This window comes from Oncorhynchus tshawytscha, linkage group LG07 (assembly GCF_018296145.1).
Source record: "Oncorhynchus tshawytscha isolate Ot180627B linkage group LG07, Otsh_v2.0, whole genome shotgun sequence".
NCBI lineage: Eukaryota > Metazoa > Chordata > Actinopteri > Salmoniformes > Salmonidae > Oncorhynchus > Oncorhynchus tshawytscha.
The window spans coordinates 5,874,367-5,891,897 of record NC_056435.1 but is presented as its reverse complement, the minus strand read 5'-3'; the positions used below and the strand labels follow the sequence as shown (position 1 = coordinate 5,891,897).

Sequence of the window (17,531 nt, the reverse complement as noted above, 5' to 3'; positions counted from 1 at the left end):
ACACATTTTTCCATGGGGTAGTGAGACACTATTGCCATTTTAAAGCTCATTTCTTGCAGTTCTATATATTTTTCCAGTACTTATGCCATGTTCATGATATCTGTGTGAGAATGACTGGAGGTCAGGGCCCCTGTAACCTAATGTAGTGGTTGTAAAAGAAACGCCTGAGTGGGTCCCCACATTCGGTTTTCAGGGGAAAACATATAGCTAGGTTGAAGATACCTTGTCCCTGAAAACCGATTGTATATTCAGTTGAGGATGGGGCCCTGAGCAGATGCCCTGCATGTCAGGTAAGGTAAACTGGTGATGATTAGGCCTATTATATGTAAGGTCTATATAGCTGACTAGACTACTTTACCTAGCAATAAAAAAGCATGTAAAAAGCTATCTGACATGGGCTAATTGAGTGACTAACATAACAAGTGGAAAACTGCTGATGCACTACTTTTCTAACTCTCGTCAGTACGTTGAGACCCCGACTGAGTTCCCCCAAAAAACATTTACAAAACGCACACATAGGCGATTGAAAAGGTGCCTTTTCCAGTGCAACCGGGGTCCATTTCTTCTTCCCCGCTATCAGTGGAACAAACTGTTATAGGCTGTTTACTCAGTCACCCTCTCATTGTACAATTAGGCTGTATTATGCGTGCTTGTCACAGCGGTGTGTTGTTGGATTCAAAATAACCCCATTGCTTCTACAGAAACTTACAAAGATGCAGGGAAATGAATGTGTTGTGACATCACCACTACGCAAAACCCCTTCTGTACATTGTTTGCGGTGGGGAGAGGGGGACTATAGATGAGACTCTCAGACTTCAAAGTTATGCACGATGGCTATGTGTCACACTACTGTTAAAAGGATATTAAAGAGAACTAGTGGCTAAAAATAAAAGAAATAAATGAAAAAGTCAATTTGGGCTTCAGGGGGACATTGCTGAGTTTGTGCAATGCTTTGTGTGAGACCAGACTTGAGCAATCCTGGCCAAGGTTTGCCTGCTATTTCTACGAACACAAACATGAAATAAAGCGGTTTTGTCAGGTCACAGTGCACAGGGACTAATACTGGCCTCCTGTGAGGGGTTTACAATACATTTTCCAGACTCCTATTCACTTGAGTTAATGCAAACCATTTCCCTTGCTCTCTATTGGCAAGTTGGCCAAGGGTTTATTGGGAAACTGTCTTCACTGTCCGTCTCTCATGTACTCATGTACTCATGAGCTCTTATAGGGGACATTAATACTGTACCAGCACGGGGGCATGGTTAAACCTCAGGGGACTCGGTTGAAAATGACATGCAGCACATGATTAGGGTATGTAGGCTATACGCACATTCATACATACACACACACACACACAAACAGGCTGAATACCGGTGTAATCAGAACGAGACGTGTAAACATCTAAAGAATGTGTGAGGCACAGCAAAGTGAAATCTGCTGACTAAAAGGAAAGGAGGGTGTTTGCATTACACTACAGTACAGCTATATCAAAGTGCATGATCACGATCAACTGACGTCATCATTGTTACAATCTGAGTATGGAACCTGGGAAACGTGTTAGTTTGGCCAACCCTGCTCCCTGAAATAAACATAGATAATTAAAAATGAATAGGTCATAGTACTATAGATGTATTCTTTCCAACTCATTGAGTTCACTCCACTGGGTAAGCATGAGTTCACATCTGAAGGAGCCACTTTTTGATCCCCTGGATAAATCCTTTGTCTCCTAAAAGGGTAGTTTGATAGTCCCGGTGTGACTGTAGCTGACACGCTGACATAGAGACCTGTGCTGAAGAGGAGGGAGAAGGAGGAGAAGGAGAAGGAGGAAGGAACGTGGCAGAAAATCCCAAAACTCCAGATGTGTTGCATCACACAACATGGAGCGGTTTGTCCCAACCGAGCAGCGCTCTCAGTGTTCAAACCCTGGCAGTGAGAGAGTTTAACTCAAGAAGGAAAGCTGATCAAAAAGAAAGGGTTAGCAGCAGTGGTTTATTAAGTGAAACAGAAGACATGTTTAAGCTCCCACACCTCTCTATTGAGAAAAGGTTGCCAGTTCAGATTCCAAACTGGCCACTGCTATGTTATGTTGAGCAATCCACTTCATTCTGTTTCCACACAGCTGTGTGAGTTAGTGAGTAGGATGAGAATGCCCGACACTATACATTCCATCTTCATCTTGCTGTAGAACAAATGCCTCATTAACGTGTCTGGCAAATGTCAACCTAACCAAGAGTCCATACTGAAGCCTACAAACATATAACATGCATATTATCCTGAGCTCTTCTTGCAATATACTCACAGCTCGTCAAAGTGTAGGCCTAATCCAACAAGTGAGAAATAATTCAAAAGTGCAGGTCCCTCCCAGCTTCCTCCCTCACAACGTAAAAATTTGAAAGTGTAAGGCTCCGAGATGGGAACATGATAGTCATCATATTCAATCTGACCTGAGTCATCTTGAGCACATACATCTTGAGCCTTGGGATTTTCTCTGTAACCTTTAACCTGCTTCTTGTGCTAATGTTCAGCAGCAGGGACATTTTTTGTTATTGTATTTAGCACTGTGCTTAATTTTTCCACTGTTGATTCTGGCATAGAATGATCCTATTGATGGTCGACATATTTCATAGTCAAGTCATTAATATTTGTGGCAATGAGAGGAGAAAGGTTCAGAGGGGAATAACAAAAAGGCTAACAGTTGGACAGAATGTGGAATGTTACTACTCCCCAACACATGAAACATAAACACACATTTCTAATAATATTACTAATTTCTTCTTCACATGCTCCGTTATGCGTCACACCTCTGTTATTGCTGGTTGTGTGTACATTGGTTGTATGGACTATTGCTTTTTGTGACTCAACTATAGTACAATGTATAGTGTATTGTCACACCCTGATCTGTTTCACCTGTCTTTATGATTGTCTCCACCCCCCTCCAGGTGCCGCCCATCTTCACCATTATCCCCTGTGTATTTATACCTGTGTTCTCTGTTTGTCTGTTGCCAGTTCGTTTTGTTCATTCAGACCTACCAGCATTTTCCCCCTTGCTCCTGTCCTGTCTATAGTGCCTGTTTCTGACCTTTCTGCCTGACCTGACCCTGAGCCTGCCTGCCTGCCGTCCTGTACCTTTGCCCCACTACTCTGGATTACAGACCTCTGCCTGACCTGACCCTGAGCCTGCCTGCCGTCCTGTACCTCTGCCTGCCCATGTTCGATTTAATAAACTTTTGTTACTTCGATATTGTCTGCACCTGGGTCTTACCTTCAAACCTGATTGTATATATAACCCTGACATATTCTACTGTCTGCCATGTGTCTGTTTTTATAACTGGTATTTGAATTGTTTATTCCTATGCCTGATTCCGTGTGAAGTGATTTACTACCTCAGTTATTTCTCCCAGGCTATGCATCTGGAAAATTACAAAAGAATGAAATGCACTCATCTGAGGCCATCCTAATACCTTCTGTCATCATAAACTCAGAGCGTGGAGCAAAATGCAAATGTTTACATCGCTCAGTTACTACGTGCCTGCTTTCTCCAGTCAAGTGACTACATGTCTCTGCACTGAAATCACTGAATCGTATGGAAAATCTCCCATAAAAGGATTTACGCCAATCTAATAAATGACAAAATATCCCATAAGTGGTCAAGACCTGTCTAATAAACATTCACAGAAATAGATGTTGTGACATCAAACTCGACATTAAATACTTGCACGAGTTCTGTTGTTGCCCTTTCTGTGATCGTTTGGTGGATTCGTTTTGTTTATGTGACTCTCTTTCCTCATCTGGATATCTCCCATGATACTGGAAAAGAGCTAGTGAAACACTGCAATAGAAAAATAATAACATTTAACCCTGGACAAATTTACAGCACTTGTTTGCCCAGTTTCTTCTTTCATTTGAGTTCACGCTCTCCTCTGTGAAAACACCATCTTATGAGATAAGCACGAGAAGGGATCTGGGGAACACAAATGAGAGCGAAGAACAGAAGTGGGGAGGGGGAACGCTGAAGGTTGGGTACACACATAAACGACTTTACTGCGGGAGCGACACAAAGCGACCTGGAGTGATGACCTCAAAGCTGGGGAATGCAGTTTCGACCCTTTTCCAGAGAGGAAAATAGAAGAAAAAAAACAGCCGCTTATTAACCACTGTGTCTCTCGCTGACATCTTCAAGGACCTCGGATAACGCCACTGTACGAACATGAGTTCTTGCAGAGGAAGAGGGGTTAGGATTAAGACACCCTTCTTCGCATCCACCCCATCCCAAAGACACAACACCCCCTGGTCTGGATTCAATCACCAGGCTTCAATCAGCAGGCAACAGGGACCACTTGCCCTGAATCCATTTCTGTCCTGAGGGTGAACAGGACTTCTATACATATTGTTTACTCCAGTTGTCCCATCCAAGAGCTATTCAAGAGCTATTCAAGAGCTATGCTAAAGCTCAAATGGGCAGAATTTATTTTCAAAAACTCGAAGTTAAAAGTAAAGTAGGAAGGAAGTAAAACACTAATCAAATCCAAGTGTTTCAGAAGACAAAAGGCCATGGCAGTGAGATGGAATCCAGGCTTGCGTGCTTTTTTTGGGTCAGTGTGTCCTAGTTACACCCTCTTGCCTGAATATCTGGCTGCTGACGGCTGGCTATACTTCATCACATGCCTCCCAGTGATGTCGTCATGAAGTTAGGCTTCTCTGGCGAAACTGCACAGCTTGTACTCTCCAGCACAGTGGTATGGTAAAAAATGAGGATTAAGTTGGCCTGTGACGGATTGGGAGTGACGTTTACCAGGCTACACGCATAACACTGTGCTCTATTTCTCCCCTTAAGTTTTACATGTAGACAGGGCCACTCACATGAACTATTCCCTGTTTAGCGGCACTTAAAATATGGCGTAATCTATTCCCCGTTTAGCTCACAACACAGTTTAAGAAATGTCTCTGTTGTGGCTTGGCTTTGTGAGGCTTTTAAAACCATGGCAAATTAGGTAGTTGGAATGTCATTCGTATGAGCTGTTAAGGACCTCATAGGTAGGTTGAGAGGACTTTCAGCTTCTGCGACGTGTCCTCAATGTCTCAATGTCAGACTGTCCTTAAGGGGAACAATAGTCCAGAAGAAACCAATGCGGACACAGAGGAACAGAGGAACTGAAGGCAGGCGTAAACCAGACCTAGACAGGGAAATATGATGTGTGGCTCACGCTGCTTTTACACAGCGACAGAGACAGACATCCTCCCCCTACGCACCTACATGTTTTCCACTGACCACCGTTGACGACTGTTGCCATGGCGTCGGGGCCTGCCAGATGTAAGAGACAGCACAATACTACGAATGTCCATATAATGTCAGTGTCACGCGTCACATTGTATGTCACATGAAACATACACTAAATCTGATCGAGGACTGACTGAGGGTTACTTGACTAAAGAGAGCAACGGGCATCTGGTACGGGACAGTTTCACAGAAATGGTATTTACTTGAAAATTATTTGGTAGAATTACACAAACTACAATTATCAACCACTTTAGACTACATCCTTACCTCCATCCATCCCCTTCTCTCCCTTTCCCTAAACCCTTGTATCTGAGTCCTACTGTTGGCACCAATACCTTCCTGTGATGCCTTGTCTCTGTCTAAGAAGAGGGAGATGCTTGAGGGCTCCTTGATGAATTACTCCTCAATAAAGCCAATGTCTCACCATACAGTAATCAGAGATGGCAGGTCCAGAGAAAACACAGACTCACTACCGGCTAATGTCTCTCAAGTGACTCCTCTTCTGCACAGCTAAATATCTCTTAATTGTCCTCCTCAAAAGGAGGGTTGTCTAAATGGGCACACAGGCAAGAAGGGGAATGGCTACTTTAAATTAGGTGATTATATTGCCCTGTTGTGGATGTAGTACACCGTCTGCTCTGTACTGTCATTGTGTGATCATGGGTGTTCTGGTCCATTAGGAAATTGCAGCTTGAGCATAGTGTTTGGTCTTATGAATTGGTCTCACAGACAGAAATAAAGCCAGAGTGAGACAACCGGCATCCACACACACGCACACACGCGCACACACACACACACACACACACACACACACACAAGCAAATACAGATGCATGTACGTGGTCATGGACATGCACTGAATGCTCTCACCCATCCCCAGCCCTCTCCTTGTCTATCCCCTCTCTCTGCTGGCCTTGACAGGGTCACCGGGCCTCTGAAGCCTGACCTAGCCCAAACCCAGTAGACATAACAGAACAAGTACAGTGACAATGTCTGGAAGGGCTGTTCCGGCGTGACTATCCTCTCTAAAGGAAACACAACCCAGTAAACCCAGTCAACCCACTATATTATACTGAGAGCTGAGAACAACCCACTATATTATATTGAGAGCTGAGAACAACCCACTATGTTATACTGACAGCTGAGAACAACCCACTATAGTATACTGAGAGATGAGAACAACCCACTATATTATACTGAGAGCTGAGAACAACCCACTATATTATACTGAGAGCTGAGAACAACCCACTATATTATACTGAGAGCTGAGAACAACCCACTATAGTATACTGAGAGATGAGGACAACCCACTATATTATACTGAGAGATGAGAACAACCCACTATATTATACTAAGAGCTGAGAACAACCCACTATAGTATACTGAGAGATGAGAACAACCCACTATATTATACTGAGAGCTGAGAACAACCCACTATAGTATACTGAGAGCTGAGAACAACCCACTATAGTATACTGAGAGATGAGAACAACCCACTATAGTATACTGAGAGATGAGAACAGCCCACTATATTATACTGAGAGCTGAGAACAACCCACTATAGTATACTGAGAGCTGAGAACAACCCACTATATTATACTGAGAGATGAGAACAGCCCACTATATTATACTGAGAGCTGAGAACAACCCACTATAGTATACTGAGAGCTGAGAACAACCCACTATAGTATACTGAGAGCTGAGAACAACCCACTATATTATACTGAGAGATGAGAACAGCCCACTATATTATACTGAGAGCTGAGAACAACCCACTATAGTATACTGAGAGATGAGAACAGCCCACTATATTATACTGAGAGATGAGGACAACCCACTATAGTATACTGAGAGCTGAGAACAACCCACTATATTATACTGAGAGATGAGAACAGCCCACTATATTATACTGAGAGCTGAGAACAACCCACTATAGTATACTGAGAGCTGAGAACAACCCACTATAGTATACTGAGAGCTGAGAACAACCCACTATATTATACTGAGAGCTGAGAACAACCCACTATATTATACTGACAGCTGAGAACAGCCCACTATATTATACTGAGAGATGAGAACAACCCACTATATTATACTGAGAGCTGAGAACAACCCACTATATTATACTGAGAGATGAGAACAGCCCACTATATTATACTGAGAGCTGAGAACAACCCACTATAGTATACTGAGAGCTGAGAACAACCCACTATAGTATACTGACAGCTGAGAACAGCCCACTATATTATACTGAGAGCTGAGAACAACCCACTATAGTATACTGAGAGCTGAGAACAACCCACTATAGTATACTGACAGCTGAGAACAGCCCACTATATTATACTGAGAGATGAGAACAACCCACTATATTATACTGAGAGCTGAGAACAACCCACTATATTATACTGAGAGCTGAGAACAACCCACTATATTATACTGAGAGCTGAGAACAGCCCACTATATTATACTGAGAGCTGAGAACAACCCACTATAGTATACTGAGAGCTGAGAACAGCCCACTATATTATACTGAGATGAGAACAACCCACTATAGTATACTGAGAGCTGAGAACAACTGAGAGCTGAGAACAACCCACTATATTATACTGAGAGCTGAGAACAGCCCACTATATTATACTGAGAGCTGAGAACAACCCACTATAGTATACTGAGAGCTGAGAACAACCCACTATAGTATACTGAGAGCTGAGAACAACCCACTACATTATACTGAGAGCTGAGAACAACCCACTATATTATACTGACAGCTGAGAACAGCCCACTATATTATACTGAGAGATGAGAACAACCCACTATATTATACTGAGAGCTGAGAACAACCCACTATATTATACTGAGAGATGAGAACAGCCCACTATATTATACTGAGAGCTGAGAACAACCCACTATATTATACTGAGAGCTGAGAACAACCCACTATAGTATACTGACAGCTGAGAACAACCCACTATATTATACTGAGAGCTGAGAACAACCCACTATAGTATACTGAGAGCTGAGAACAACCCACTATATTATACTGAGAGCTGAGAACAGCCCACTATAGTATACTGAGAGCTGAGAACAACCCACTATATTATACTGAGAGATGAGAACAACCCACTATAGTATACTGAGAGCTGAGAACAACCCACTATAGTATACTGAGAGCTGAGAACAACCCACTATATTATACTGAGAGATGAGAACAGCCCACTATATTATACTGAGAGCTGAGAACAACCCACTACTCTACAAAAACATGCAGGACATATTTGGTGACTTTGCTAACAATACATTTATAAATAAAAAAATTGCTGTTATTTCACGTTGGTCTAATTTCAAAACGTCCAAATCAACAAAGTCGTGATGTTGAACACATCAAAACCCTTATCTGTCGCACAACCGAGAAGCTTCAATTATTTTGAGCTCTCGTCCTAAATATTTATGTTGGATTCTAAACACATGGTTCTGAGAACACAGTCTGCAAGCTGTAAAGACGGGGTCATTGTATGTGTTAGAAGAAGGACCGTGAGCAAGCAGAGAGACGGCAAGCACCGAGTGTATTTTTCCGTTTTGGTTTCATGCCACCTCTTCTGTGTCAGAGTGCCCTAATTGTCAAACATAACGTAGACTGGAACAAGACATTGGTATCTCACCTCATACACCACACTAGGCCACTGCAACATATACACACACACTCACACACTCTCAAAGCCCTCAAAAACATTCATGACATTTCATCTTAGCCTACCAATAGTATAGTTTTGTTGTATATGACCTTGTTCACCTGACCTTTGAAGCAAACACATCAGCTTGTGGGGAATCCCACTACACACCATATTATCGTATTATACACGTCCTACTGTATATCCATAGTATGATGAGTGAACACAAACCACCACTGTTTATATAGTCGATTGGCAGTCTGTGTAACTCTACTGTAAATAATATTGAATTCATTGTTTGCAGCATTAGGTCCTAACTGTACTTTTCCAGACGTTCTGTAAATATTTACACTAACCCACGGAGGATTTGACAATTGAAACTACATTTTGGAGAACGATTCTAAAGGTTTATCTCATGAATTGACTCTCCTTCCAAAAGTGTAGTCGTGTTGCGTTTCTACTTGAGCTTTTGCAGGCAATTTTGGGAGAGAGAGGGATGGAGGGAATGAGGAAGAGGGGAGAAAGATCCATCCCGGCTCCGGTTGAAAGATCCATCCCACCTCCGTTGCCCTCCCTGGGAGCTCCCGGAATGCATCTGGAATCCTACCCAGACTCCCCCATGTGCGCCACCCCTCAGCTCCAGCCTCCCTCCATCTCAAACCAGCAGGCTCCTCTAGCACTGCAACAAAACCCACCGAGGTGAGATCTTCAACTAACTACAGCACAAGAGATGGTTCAAACTGATGTGGAAGTTACATTGTGAGTTGGAGGTGGTATTCTTGAGAAGGTGGTATTCTTGAGAAGGTGGTATTCACGGTCAGACTTTGGAGGGGTTTATTTGGCCCCTATAATAGCCAAAGGAGGTGAATATGCTTGTTCCTCACAACCAAATGTAACCCCTGTGCATTACAGCCTACATACCTATACTGTAAGCTATTTATATGAGTCTTTAATATTCTCTGAGTGTAAGCGGTCCACGTTCTGGTTTATAAGAACATGTAAAGATGCTATAACCACTGTGGGACTACATGCAGTATAGAGACATCTCAGAGGCTTTAGTTCAGTACCTTTCTTCTGGATTACCCTACCTACTCACCCTCCTACAGACAGGGTCACCAGAAATGTTTACAACACTCCATGGTCGCCATGGCAGCAGCCGTGAAACACGCAGGAGGAAGCAGAGAGGAGTGTGTGGGCAATATCACCGTTAGGAGTATGCAATAGCAAAGCGAATATCAGGCAAATTGTACAGTTTTAGGTCCTACCAATGCTTGGCTATTGCAACATTCGATGACCTAACCACATCTAAAATGTTACATTATTATCAGATGGAGAATCAAATATTTTTGTTGGACGCAACACAATGAATATATATATTTTTGGATTTCACCACTTAGTCTACCCTTTTCACACTACCATAGTTCCTGGAACCGTACAGTAAGGTTGGGGTTGGCATGATAGTGTGAAAAGTGTTTTTAGAGCCATGTCCTGTAACCCTCCATCTATTGAGTCAGAGTGGATGGTCAACCTAGAGGACAGTGGTCACTCACTGGTCAGTCCGTTTCCCTGAGTCTTAATGCACCACAGGCCCTCGCCACGAGCGTGCTCTCAGTGAGAGGTTAGCAGTGTGTGTCCTCCTGCTCTGAGAGCTTCCAGCTGCTCTTGGCTCTGTAGGGGTGAGCCGACACCAAGTGTGTGTGTGTGTGTGTGTGTGTGTGTGTGTGTGTGTGTGTGTGTGTGTGTGTGTGTGTGTGTGTGTGTGTGTGTGTGTGTGTGTGTGTGTGTGTGTGTGTGTGTGTGTGAGTGAGTGAGTGAGTGAGTGAGTGAGTGAGTGAGTGAGTGAGTGAGTGAGTGAGTGAGTGAGTGAGTGAGTGAGTGAGTGAGTGGTGGTGAGTGGTGAGTGAGTGAGTGAGTGAGTGAGTGAGTGAGTGAGTGAGTGAGTGAGTGAGAGAGACACTCCAGGGATAAGGTAGAGATGTCTGTATGCTCAGTGGCAAGATAGGCCTGCCTGTTGTTATTACATGTGTATCCAATGACAACATAAGTAAAAGTAGTGGGAACAGTATCAATTGCTGGTGGTAGTGGTACAAGTAGAAGTAGCAGCATGAAAGTGGTAGTGAGCATGCAGATGAGCATACAGTAGCAGGCTGATGAGTTTATTAAGTTATAGAAACTTGGATGGGCAGCCCCCTGAGAGAAGAATGTTGGGCTGCTGGTTGGTAGCAGTGTTGGCCAGTAGAGGGCATATTCTAGTCGCTCTGCTGCTGCACTACTGTGGAACAGTGTTGGCAACACAGTGACGATGACAAACCCACATGCTGCTAATCTACGGAGTACAGGTTTAACCCAAATGTGCTGTGTCTGTCGGCAAACAGAAGAACAGGAGGTGAGAAGGGACCGTTTGGAATGTGTGAATGCAGTGGTGTGTCTGTCTGTCTGTCTGTCTGTCTGTCTGTCTGTCTGTCTGTCTGTCTGTCTGTCTGTCTGTCTGTCTGTCTGTCTGTCTGTCTGTCTGTCTGTCTGTCTGTCTGTCTGTCTGTCTGTCTGTCTGTCTGTCTGTCTGTCTGCCTCTCTGTCTGCCTCTCTGTCTGCCTCTCTGTCTGCCTCTCTGTCTGTGGGTGCAGCACAGTGTCTAACATGAAACCCACCGTCTTACATGGAAGCCATTGTCTCACACTGAACCCAGTAAGACAGTGCTCTGCTCCTCACACAGCGGCAGCAGCAGTAAGTCATTTCAGAGCCTATTAAGTCTCCATTAGAGGGAAGCCCTCCCTGCTGGCTCAGCTAATCCGACACAGGTGTGGCTTCAGACAACCGCAGCTCTCAAACGGGCCTCAGCCTGAGCAGCTTCTACCTAGGACTCCATTTCCCACGCTACCCCATGGGCTTTGAGGTTCAGCTTAGGGCAAATTATGATCCATTCATTGATTGACGACTCAAACGGAGTTCTTCCACTGTCCTATGTTCGCTCCATACTTCAGTCTAAGACTGCCATCTTTGAAGTTGTTTGTGGTGATGTCAAAAAGCGGGGTGTTGTACAAAACAAAGTAATCTGCAATTGGCTCAGCTCTAACCAATCAGAGTATCTAGCCCAACCCATCGGTTTCTGGGACCAATCAGAATGGTTAGAATGTGTTTGCATTCTAGAAATCGTCTGGAAGGTACTCAGATCCAGACTCATTGCGGACAATAAACTAACGTGTGGCCTAAGCAAGTTTGGGTAGCCAGGCAAATTAATTCAGCCTTCTGCAGAAAATTAGTAGGAGCCGTTCATTTTTACAATCGTATTAAAGCCGAGACTAATGTCTTAATATAATGATCTAGACTCCTAGTTAAAGTGTTGGCTCCTCTTTGATTTAGATTTACCACAATAACCTCCCCTCTTTGTTTCAATAAGACTCCCAAATGTATTTCCTTCGTTCAAATTATCCAGAGACAATTAAGCTATTCTAAACTGAAATTAACCCATCATTTGGGCTTCTTAATGTAACTGTCCCCATGGGGGTCTTGATTCAAATGACTCTGACTTTTGAATAACGAGAACTCAGCCTTAGCTCAGCGTCCTTTCCCTGTAGTAACAACCTCCTCTCTCTACTCCTTCCCTGCCCCTCCATCTCCTCTCTCTACCCCTGAAGCCATCTGCCTCTCTCCCTAATACTCCTCCATTGCCGCGGCAGCTCGAGTTTCCCGAGCGGGCCAGAAAGAAAAATGATTATTCCTGTAATGTCTCCATTCCAGCAGCAGACTGTTCTCGTCTGAGGGGAGCCAGTGGGGTGTGGGTGTAGTGATACAACGTGACAAAGGGATGTGGAAGCAGAGAGAGACAGGAGCAGCAGCATGGACAAAGCCAGGCAGACTAGGCACAGTAAAGTGGACACTAAGGGGACTCTTTCAGTGTGTTTATTCTGCACACATTCCCACAGTGCACTGGGCTTTGGGTAAAATGATGACATTTTAGACTCTAGAGCAATCTATGGCTCTAGTCTTTTCTAAAATCATAACAAGGGCATTTAAAGGTTTATAAAACACTTGGCTAGAACATGAGCACATCATCAAGTGTATCCAACTGCTAAAACACACACACACACGCATACGCATACGCACACACACAGAACACTGAAGTGCGTCAGCGCTCTTCAGACGCTGCTCTGGTATGACGAGGGTCTATGATCCCTTCCAAAACAGTGTGAGTGCGGGAGGGAGGGAGGGAGGGAGGGAGGGAGGGAGGGAGGGAGGGAGGGAGGGAGGGAGGGAGGGGGAGGGAGGGAGGGAGGGAGGGGAGGGAGGGAGGGAGGGAGGGAGGGAGGGAGGGAGGGAGGGAGGGAAAAGAGGAATAGACACAGGCGCTATGTTTACCTCTGTAACCAAGATAATAAAAGGACAGCTTCTTTTTGCCGTCCATTTAATTAGCTACTAACATGGAGTCTGTGGGTATGTCCCAAATGTCAGCCTATTCCCTATATAGTGGATTCATTTGGAAAAAGGGGCCATGAGGCTTTTGTCAAACGTAGTGCACTATATAGGGAATAGGGTGCCATTTGGGACACATCCTGTGACTTAAGGAGGACACGGCATCTGAATAAAGTGAGGGATGGACGATAGAGAGATGAAAGGAGGAAAGGGAGAGATAAAAGGTTGGAGAGGAGGAGGAGGAGAGGGGAAATGTGGACAATGAAAGGGTGTTTTCAAAAAGATACAATATATTATCACAAATAATATCCCGACATGTAACTGTAGCGATCTTTTCCCATCACTACCCTAGACTGCTCATACATCTGGAGGCCAGGATACACACCACATTTATACACACACATTCTCTCACTCACTCACTCACTCACTCACTCACTCACACACACACACACACACACACACACACACACACGCACACACACACACACACACGTAACGTCACAGCACCAGGCTTCTGGGAAGGGACCCAGCAGTAGGGTAAAGGATCCATGCCTGGATATGATGTCTATACCCACTGAGTAACTCATTAGTACTTTGTTCTCTGGCCATAGTATTACCATAATTCACACTCTTATACAATAATATTATGTTGTAACAGCATAAAAAAAAGAGGAATAGACACAGGCGCTATGTTTACCTCTGTAACCAAGATAACAAAAGGACAGCTTCTTTCTGCCATCTATTTAATTAGCTACTAACATGGAGACAACATGTCAGCCTTTTCCCTATATAGTGCATTCATTTGGAAAAAGGGGCCATGAGGCTTTTGTCAAACGTAGTGCACTATATAGGGAATAGGGTGCCATTTGGGACACATCCTGTGACTTAAGAAGGACACGGCATCTGAATAAAGTGAGGGATGGACGATAGAGAGATGAAAGGAGGAAAGGGAGAGATAAAAGGTTGGAGAGGAGGAGGAGGAGAGGGGAAATGTGGACAATGAAAGGGTGTTAGAATTCAATGCAATACAGCAAGGTGACACATCCATACATTATTCTAACAAAAACAACTAAATATTTCAAGCACCGCCTTGAAATATTAGAATACTTTATAGGGTTGCAGACCAGACCATGCAGTGTGCCATATCACTTATTTTCTATGTTAACATAAGAATATAGCCCTCCGTCAGTTTTAGTAAAACAACATACTGAAGGTTGTCGGTTTGTTACCTCAGCTCCCCTGCTCTTCCTGTTTCAACTGACTCCTCCACCGCTCGTTTGTGCAATAATAATAGTCACTCTCCTATAGTCCTCCCATGTTACCGTCTATTCACCCATGGTGACCTCGACCCTAACCCTGGTGAACAACTCTAACCGTGGGGAACTCGACCCTAACCCTGGTGAACAACTCTAAGCCTGGGGAACTCTGCCCTAACCCTGGTGAACAACTCTAACCGTGGGGAACTCCTCTAACCCTGGTGAACTCAACCCTAACCCTGGGGAACTCCTGTAACCCTGGTGAACTCGACCCTAACCCTGGTGATCAACTCTAACCCTGGGGAACACGACCCTAACCCTGGTGAACAACTCTAACCCTGGGGAACTCTAACCTAACCATGGGGAACTCAGCCCTAACCCTGGTGAACAACTCTAACCCTGGGGAACTCGACCCTAACCCTGGGGAACTCGGCCCTAACCGTGGTGAACTCAACCCTAACCCTGGTGAACAACTCTAACCCTGGGGAACTCGAACCTAACCCTGGTGACCTCAACCCTAACCCTGGTGAACAACTCTAACCCTGGGGAACTCGAACCTAACCCTGGTGAACAACTCTAACCCTGGGGAACTCGAACCTAACCCTGGGGAACTCGACCCTAACCCTGGTGAACAACCCTAACCCTGGTGAACTCGACCCTAACCCTGGTGAACTCAACTCTAACCCTGGGGAACTAGAACCTAACCCTGGTGAACTCAACCCTAACCCCTGACCCTACCCTGGTGAACTCAAACCCCTAACCCTGGTGAACTCAACCCTAACCCTGGTGAACTCAACTCTAACCGTGGGGAACTCAATCCTAACCCTGGTGAACTCGACCCTAACCCTGGGGAACTCGACCCTAACCCTGGTGAACAACTCTAACCCTAGGGAACTCGGCCCTAACCCTGGTGAACAACTCTAACCCTAGGGAACTCGGCCCTAACCCTGGTGAACAACTTTAACCCTAGGGAACTCGGCCCTAACCCTGGTGAACAACTCTAACCGTGGGGAACTCGACCCTAACCCTGGTGAACAACTCTAACCCTAGGGAACTCGACCCTAACCCTGGTGAACAACTCTAACCCTAGGGAACTCGGCCCTAACCCTGGTGAACTCAACCCTAACCCTGGTGAACTCGACCCTAACCCTGGTGAACTCAACCCTAACCCTGGTGAACAACTCTAACCGTGGGGAACTCAATCCTAACCCTGGTGAACTCAACCCTAACCCTGGTGAACTCAAGCCTAACCCTGGTGAACTCGACCCTAACCCTGGTGAACTCGACCCTAACCCTGGTGAACAACTCTAACCCTGGGGAACTCAGCCCTAACCCTGGTGAACAACTCTAACCCTGGAGAACAACTCTAACCGTGGGGAACTCGACCCTAACCCTGGTGAACTCAACTCTAACCCTGGGGAACTCGAACCTAACCCTGGGGAACTCGATCCTAACCCTGGGGAACTCAAGCCTAGCCCTGGTGAACTCAACCCTAACCCTGGTGAACTCAACCCTAACCCTGGTGAACTCAAACCTAACCCTGGTGAACTCAATCCTAACCCTGGTGAACTCAACCCTAACCCTGGTGAACTCAACCCTAACCCTGGGGAACTCAAGCCTAACCCTGGTGAACTTGGCCCTAACCCTGGTGAACTCAACCCTAACCCTGGTGAACTCAACTCTAACCGTGGGGAACTCAATCCCAACCCTGGTGAACTCGACCCTAACCCTGGGGAACTCGACCCTAACCCTGGTGAACAACTCTAACCCTAGGGAACTCGGCCCTAACCCTGGTGAACAACTCTAACCCTAGGAACTCGGCCCTAACCCTGGTGAACAACTCTAACCCTAGGGAACTCGGCCCTAACCCTGGTGAACAACTCTAACCGTGGGGAACTCGACCCTAACCCTGGTGAACAACTCTAACCCTAGGGAACTCGACCCTAACCCTGGTGAACTCAACCCTAACCCTGGTGAACAACTCTAACCCTAGGGAACTCGGCCCTAACCCTGGTGAACTCAACCCTAACCCTGGTGAACTCGACCCTAACCCTGGTGAACTCAACCCTAACCCTGGTGAACAACTCTAACCCTGGGGAACTCGGCCCTAACCCTGGTGAACTCAACCCTAACCCTGGTGAACTCAACCCTAACCCTGGTGAACTCAATCCTAACCCTGGTGAACTCAACCCTAACCCTGGTGAACTCGACCCTAACGCTGGTGAACTCGACCCTAACCCTGGTGAACAACTCTAACCCTGAGGAACTCAGCCCTAACCCTGGTGAACAACTCTAACCCTGGAGAACAACTCTAACCGTGGGGAACTCGACCCTAACCCTGGTGAACAACTCTAAGCCTGGGGGACTCGGCCTTAACCCTGGTGAACAACTCTAACCGTGGGGGAACTCCTCTAACCCTGGTGAACTCAACCCTAACCCTGGGGAACTCCTCTAACCCTGGTGAACTCAACCCTAACCCTGGTGAACAACTCTAACCATGGGGAACTCCTCTAACCCTGGTGAACTCAACCCTAACCCTGGGGAACTCCTCTAACCCTGGGGAACACGACCCAAACCCTGGTGAACAACTCTAACCCTGGGGAACTCGAACCTAACCGTGGGGAACTCAGCCCTAACCCTGGTGAACAACTCTAACCCTGGTGAACAACTCTAACCCTGGGGAACTCGACCCTAACCCTGGGAAACTCAGCCCTAACCCTGGTGAACTCAACCCTAACCCTGGTGAACAACTCTAACCCTGGGGAACTCGAACCTAACCCTGGTGACCTCAACCCTAACCCTGGTGAACAACCCTAACCCTGGTGAACAACTCTAACCCTGGGGAACTCAAACCTAACCCTGGGGAACTCGAACCTAACCCTGGTGAACTCGACCCTAACCCTGGTGAACAACCCTAACC

General features: G+C 45.6%; 1 protein-coding gene across 4 annotated transcripts in view; it reads right to left on the bottom strand.

The window, feature by feature from the left end:
- Nucleotides 1-17,531, bottom strand: part of LOC112255144 (rho GTPase-activating protein 6) — an 81,267-nt gene that overhangs the window by 46,046 nt on the left and 17,690 nt on the right. The gene's annotated exons all lie outside the window — the stretch shown is intronic.